The following is a 7,500-nucleotide window of genomic DNA, read 5'->3' as shown; positions in this document are numbered from 1 at the left end:
TTTTTTATGTTACTTGAATGGTGTATACGTTTACACGGTGAATGTAAAATCAATTAATCAATTTATATAGAAAAATATATTATGAATTAATTATAAATAAGTTCCAATAAAATAGCCTGATTCCCATTGTGTATTGAAATTTTTTTTTAACCAATTAACTATTAATGTGAATTTGTACAATAAAAATTTTGTATTAATTCTGTAAATTATTATATATATTTGCATTATACAGTATTTAGAAGCATTTAAATGGATAAAATTTTTTTCGAAAATCTACATATGTATCACATGTATTATACCGGTACCCTGTCGCAATATAACATGTACGATTTGTATATAAAATAAAATGAAATTTTTTCCCTAAAATTTTTTAATGAATCCCGAAAAATTCTATATATTTTACCTTTATATAGTATTTAGGACTATTTAAAAGGATAAAATTTTTTTCGAAAATCTACATATGTATCACATGTATTATACCGGTACCCTGTCGCAATATAACATGTACGATTTGTATATAAAATAAAATGAAATTTTTTCCCTAAAATTTTTTAATGAATCCCGAAAAATTCTATATATTTTACCTTTATATAGTATTTAGGACTATTTAAAAGGATAAAATTTTTTTCGAAAATCTACATATGTATCACATGTATTATACCGGTACCCTGTCGCAATATAACATGTACGATTTGTATATAAAATAAAATGAAATTTTTTCCCTAAAATTTTTTAATGAATCCCGAAAAATTCTATATATTTCACCTTTATATAGTATTTAGGACTATTTAAAAGGATAAAATTTTTTCGAAAATCTACATATGTATCACATGTATTATACCGGTACCCTGTCGCAATATAACATGTACGATTTGTATATAAAATAAAATGAAATTTTTTCCCTAAAATTTTTTAATGAATCCCGAAAAATTCTATATATTTTACCTTTATATAGTATTTAGGACCATTTAAAAGGATAAAAATTTTTTCGAAAATCTACATATGTATCACATGTATTATACCGGTACCCTGTCGCAATATAACATGTACGATTTGTATATAAAAAAAAAATATACATTTTTTTCTAAAAATTTGCATTAATTCCAAAAATTTTTTAATAATTTATTATAATTATTAATGTTTATTGAATAATTTATTATAATGCATAAATTTCATTTAATAAAATATGATAAAAGCAAAAAAAAATTTTTTTGGTCCCAAAATAAAAATTTTTAGCTGAAAAAAATTTTTTTTTTAAAATTTTTTTCTTTAAATTTTGATTATTCTGTAAAGTTTATGATGTTTAAAGCCATTTTAAACATTATCATATTTTGAGTTTGAAGCACCGGGTGTAATGTCTTTAATATATATGATGGATAGTGCGTGTAAGTTAATGAGATGAATGTATATCTATGTATAACAGTGTATTAGTGGTATTACGTTCAGCAGTCTCACACATATGATATAGTATGGTATAGTATAAGTTGTTTATTTTTCATACTGTCCGTGTATCATTCAACAAAGGTGGTGTAGAGTTGTATATGGCTTGGTATGACGTTGTTGCAATTCTATGGACACTATGATATTACGGATGCACAGATAGAGGAATAACACTTATCGTATATGTATCATTTATGTATGTTGACTGTGTAATGAATACTAAATATAATAAAATAATACACTTTTTAATAGAATAACATTTGTTTCATGTTTTAGTATGATATTAAATGGTATAGAATAGGTTGTTTATTTTTCATACTGTCCGTGTATCATTCAACAAAGGTGGTGTAGAGTTGTATATGGCTTGGTATGACGTCGTTGCAATTCTATGGACACTATGATATTACGGAATAACAGAAAGAGGAATAAAACTTATTGTATATGTATCATTTATAACGTACTTTTATGTTGACAAGAATGAATGTATATCTATATGAAATAGTGTATTTTGTGGTATTATGTTCAACAGTCTTACATATATGATATAGTATGATATAGTATAATTTGTTTATTTTTCATACTCTAAGTGTATCATTCAACAAAGGTGGTGTAGAGTTGTATATGGCTTGGTATGACGTCGTTGCAATTCTATGGACACCATGATATCACGAAAAAACAGAAAGAAAAATAACAATTATCGTATATGTATCATCTATATTATTATTGTATTTTGACTATGTAATGAATGCCAAATTTAAAAATATACACTTTCTTAATAGAATAACATTTATTTTAGTATAATATAAAATGATATTGAATATGTTGTTTAATTTTCATACTGTTCGTGTATCATTCAACAAAGGTGGTGTAGGTATGTATATGGCTTGGTATGACGCTTTTGCATGTCTATGGACACCATGATATTACGAAAAAACAGAAAGAAGAATAACACTTTTCAAATATGTATCATTTATATATTTTATTAACATGAACGCAAAATATACAAAATTATATATATATATACTCAAAATATTCTGGATGGTAATCAGTTTGGTTTATTTTGATATTTAATATTGTATTTTGGTTTTTTTGCTAGTAATGTTTCGAATATGTATATGCTGTTATTATTTTTTAGGTGTACATTGTATTAAATTGTTATCAATTATTTAATGTATGTATACAAAATAATAGCAAAAACATTTTCAATTATTATATAAAAATTTTTTTTTTTACACATGCATATTTATTAATATATGAAATTTTATCTCAGTTTTAATAAATATGTATTGAAATGAATAATAATACAATCTTATATATATTGATAATAGTCTGGATGGTAATCAGTTTGGATTATTTTGATATTAAATATTGTATTATTATTTTTGTAAAAAAATTAATGAGAATTTTGTAAAAAAACCTCTATATGTATATCTTTTTATATCAATATTTAAAAAAAAATTTTTTTTTATTAAATTATTGATTATAAATAGAATAACATATAAATTTTTTTGTCAAAGCAAGTTCATGGGTTATAAGTTTTAAACTTTACACTCCCATATGAGCACACAATATTTATATAAAAATTATTTTTATAAATAATATTACATTGACTCACCTCATACCAAGCGAGAATATTAAGTGTTATTATAACGTTTTTTATTTAAAATTAACTTTTTAAATAAAATTAAAAAATAAATGACGCTTTCAATCTAGCGACGAGTATGAGAAAATGTTTGAAATATTTTAAGACCCATTTGGTGATGGTCTGACAAAAATCATAATTATTTTTTTTTTTTTTTATTCAATAATATTTATTATGAATAACATGTTATATATTTCTTTTTGTAAAAGCAAAAAAATTATATAAATGACATAATAAAATATATATTTGAAAAAAAAAAAAATTAATAATAATATATATATCTCATATGTTTTTTCTATTAATTTTAAAACAATAGAGATATAAAAAAAAAAAAATTTATATCAGTAATGGGTGAGACCATCTGATATTTAAAATGAAATTGTAATAATATTATTATATATTAATAATTATTGTATGAAAATTTTTTTTCTTATAATAAGAAAACAAAAATATCATGTATATTATTATATATTTAATATTATAAATACAAATAGTTCCCTGGTTGATCCTGCCAGTAGTCATATGCTTGTCTCAAAGATTAAGCCATGCATGTCTCAGTACAAGCCAAATTAAGGTGAAACCGCGAAAGGCTCATTATATCAGTTATGGTTCCTTAGATCGTACCCACATTTACTTGGATAACTGTGGTAATTCTAGAGCTAATACATGCAAACAGAGTTCCGACCAGAGATGGAAGGAATGCTTTTATTAGATCAAAACCAATCGGTGTAAATTTTAATTTGCATCGTTTAATTTGGTGACTCTGAATAACTTTAAGCTGATCGCACGGTCTCGTACCGGCGACGCATCTTTCAAATGTCTGCCTTATCAACTGTCGATGGTAGGTTCTGCGCCTACCATGGTTGTAACGGGTAACGGGGAATCAGGGTTCGATTCCGGAGAGGGAGCCTGAGAAACGGCTACCACATCCAAGGAAGGCAGCAGGCGCGCAAATTACCCACTCCCGGCACGGGGAGGTAGTGACGAAAAATAACGATACGGGACTCATCCGAGGCCCCGTAATCGGAATGAGTACACTTTAAATCCTTTAACGAGGATCCATTGGAGGGCAAGTCTGGTGCCAGCAGCCGCGGTAATTCCAGCTCCAATAGCGTATATTAAAGTTGTTGCGGTTAAAAAGCTCGTAGTCGAATCTGTGTCCTACACTGTTGGTTCAATGCTCGCATTGTTTAACTAGCATGTTATGTGGGACGTCCTACCGGTGGGTGGTACAGATTATGTATAAAGTATATTTTAGTGTTATTATTTATTTAATGCATTATATATATTTTTATTATGTAATTTGTCGTAAGTGTTTAACCGTTAAGAGCGGTGGCAGCCCCCAATTGCAATCCCGTCGCGGTGCTCTTAATTGAGTGTCGAGGTGGGCCGGTACGTTTACTTTGAACAAATTAGAGTGCTTAAGGCAGGCTCAAATTTTGCCTGAATATTGTGTGCATGGAATAATGGAATAGGACCTCGGTTCTATTTTGTTGGTTTTCGGAACTCCGAGGTAATGATTAATACGGACAGATGGGGGCATTCGTATTGCGACGTTAGAGGTGAAATTCTTGGATCGTCGCAAGACGGACAGAAGCGAAAGCATTTGCCAAAAATGTTTTGATTGATCAAGAACGAAAGTTAGAGGTTCGAAGGCGATCAGATACCGCCCTAGTTCTAACCATAAACGATGCCAGCTAGCGATCCGCCGAAGTTCCTCCGATGACTCGGCGGGCAGCTTCCGGGAAACCAAAGCTTTTGGGTTCCGGGGGAAGTATGGTTGCAAAGCTGAAACTTAAAGGAATTGACGGAAGGGCACCACCAGGAGTGGAGCCTGCGGCTTAATTTGACTCAACACGGGAAACCTCACCAGGCCCGGACACCGGAAGGATTGACAGATTGAGAGCTCTTTCTTGATTCGGTGGGTGGTGGTGCATGGCCGTTCTTAGTTGGTGGAGCGATTTGTCTGGTTAATTCCGATAACGAACGAGACTCTAGCCTGCTAAATAGACGTACTTTACCGGCATCTCAAGGCCCATCGGCTGTTTGTTTCCCATTTCATTCATTTTCATGTGTGTTATGTATTGTATTTATATATGCATGTATTTTTGAGATTTAACGATCAAGATTATATTTTGTATATATTGTGCTTTATGTTGCATATGTTATGGTGTATGGGTACGCAGTTTTTTGATGTGGTTTTTACTGCCGGCGTACAAATAATTCTTCTTAGAGGGACAGGCGGCATTCTAGCCGCACGAGATTGAGCAATAACAGGTCTGTGATGCCCTTAGATGTTCTGGGCCGCACGCGCGCTACACTGAAGGAATCAGCGTGTCCTCCCAGGCCGAAAGGTCCGGGTAACCCGCTGAACCTCCTTCGTGCTAGGGATTGGGGCTTGCAATTGTTCCCCATGAACGAGGAATTCCCAGTAAGCGCGAGTCATAAGCTCGCGTTGATTACGTCCCTGCCCTTTGTACACACCGCCCGTCGCTACTACCGATTGAATGATTTAGTGAGGTCTTCGGACTGGTACGCGGCAATATTTCTGATATTGCCGATGTTGCTGGGAAGATGACCAAACTTGATCATTTAGAGGAAGTAAAAGTCGTAACAAGGTTTCCGTAGGTGAACCTGCGGAAGGATCATTAACGATATATATAAAATATATTTATTTATATTTTTTGTATTGTTTTTAAATATTCCAAAAAATAAAAATATTATTGATAAGAAATATTTTTTTTAACAAAATAACATATTAATATGTAATTTTCTCAAAATATATAATAGTAATTATGTGTTAAAAGAGATTTATTTTGGTTATGATATCATATTAAAGTAATACGCCAAACTTTTTTTATACACATAATATATCTATACATATAATATAGAGAATATTATATAAATATTAATAATATATTTGTTACATATAAAATATTTTTATATTCAATATTATTATTATTATTAAACAATAATTATTAATAAAATCTATAAATAATTTCTCTTATAAAAAAGTGAAATTAAAAATAGAATATATTGAAATTATTTGTTTATATGTATATAATCTCTATTAAGAAAAATAAAATAAGATTATAATTGATATAATCTATATTTTTATTTTTCTATGTTATATAATAAAAATAAAGAAAACACAAGATAAAATTTTTTTAAAGAATAAAATTTATTTCAAATTTAAATTTCTTTATGTTTTGTCTTGATATTTCTTTTTTTTTATTAAAAGTTATTATGTTAAAAAACAAACCCATTTGTTTTGTACCATATTAATATTATATATATTTTTATGTAGAAAATAATTTATAAAAAAAAAATAAATACATTTCTATAAAATATACCAAATATTAATTATTATATCTAGCTAGCACTAACAAAAATATCAAAAATGTTATGTATATATTTATTAATACCATAATATCTTTAATTTATATATATATATATTTAAAATAAAATATATAATTTATATTCTAGAAAAATTTTTTTATTTTAAAAGAATTTATAAAGATATATAAATTAATAATTTTATTTTTTATATTAAAAATAAAGATTATTATTAATAATAATACTTACATTTAAAATTTAAAAAGATTACCCTGGACGGTGGATCACTTGGCTCGTGGGTCGATGAAGAACGCAGCTAATTGCGCGTCAACTTGTGAACTGCAGGACACATGAACATTGACATTTCGAACGCACATTGCGGTCCTTGGATACTGTTCCCGGACCACATCTGGCTGAGGGTCGTATACATTATATTAATATAATAAAAGATTATTTTACATAAAATTTTTTTTATGAAAAAGAAATTTATCAATAATTAAAAAAGAAAATTTATTTTTTCATATTTAATTAAATTGATAAATAAAATTTTTATAAAAGAAATGTAAAATTATTTATATTTGAATGTTTTACGCCAAATATAAGAAAAAAATAAATATAAAATGTTTTTAATAGCATTTAAAATTTATATATTTTTTATTATTTGTCGACATTTTTAAATTAATATATCAATATTATTTTTTATCATTTATATATAATATTATAAAACTTTATGTTAATAATAATATTAATAATAAATGATATTAATAATATATTTTTAAAATATTAAATAAAGAAGAATAAACAAAAATATTATATATTAATATTTTGTTATGGAATATTTTATTTGTAATAAAATTTTCAATATACTCGAAAAAAATTAATATATATAATTATTTATTTTTTATTTTCTTCTCTTTAGATAAATATAAAAATAATATTATATAATAATATTAAAAAAATTTGAGTATGAATAATTAAGAAAATTGTTTACTTATAAAATATAACAAAAACATAATATATAAAAAAAATTTTTGTTTTAATACTTCTAAAAACTTTTACGACCTCAGAGTAGGTGAGATTAC

At 27.0% G+C, this 7,500-nt stretch overlaps 2 non-coding genes across 2 annotated transcripts; both read left to right on the top strand.

The window, feature by feature from the left end:
* The first annotated feature begins 3,577 nt into the window (after nucleotides 1-3,577).
* Nucleotides 3,578-5,733, top strand: LOC123303994. Its single transcript, XR_006536056.1, has one exon. It is a non-coding gene; the product is annotated as a small subunit ribosomal RNA (ribosomal RNA).
* A 953-nt stretch (nucleotides 5,734-6,686) lies between these two features.
* LOC123303992 lies at nucleotides 6,687-6,841 on the top strand. Its single transcript, XR_006536054.1, has one exon. It is a non-coding gene; the product is annotated as a 5.8S ribosomal RNA (ribosomal RNA).
* The last annotated feature ends 659 nt before the right edge of the window (nucleotides 6,842-7,500 follow it).

Source organism: Chrysoperla carnea, assembly GCF_905475395.1.
Source record: "Chrysoperla carnea chromosome X unlocalized genomic scaffold, inChrCarn1.1 SUPER_X_unloc_173, whole genome shotgun sequence".
Taxonomy (NCBI): Eukaryota; Metazoa; Arthropoda; class Insecta; order Neuroptera; family Chrysopidae; genus Chrysoperla; species Chrysoperla carnea.
Note: the sequence above shows the minus strand (reverse complement) of the source record. Positions and strands in the feature narration are given on the sequence as shown.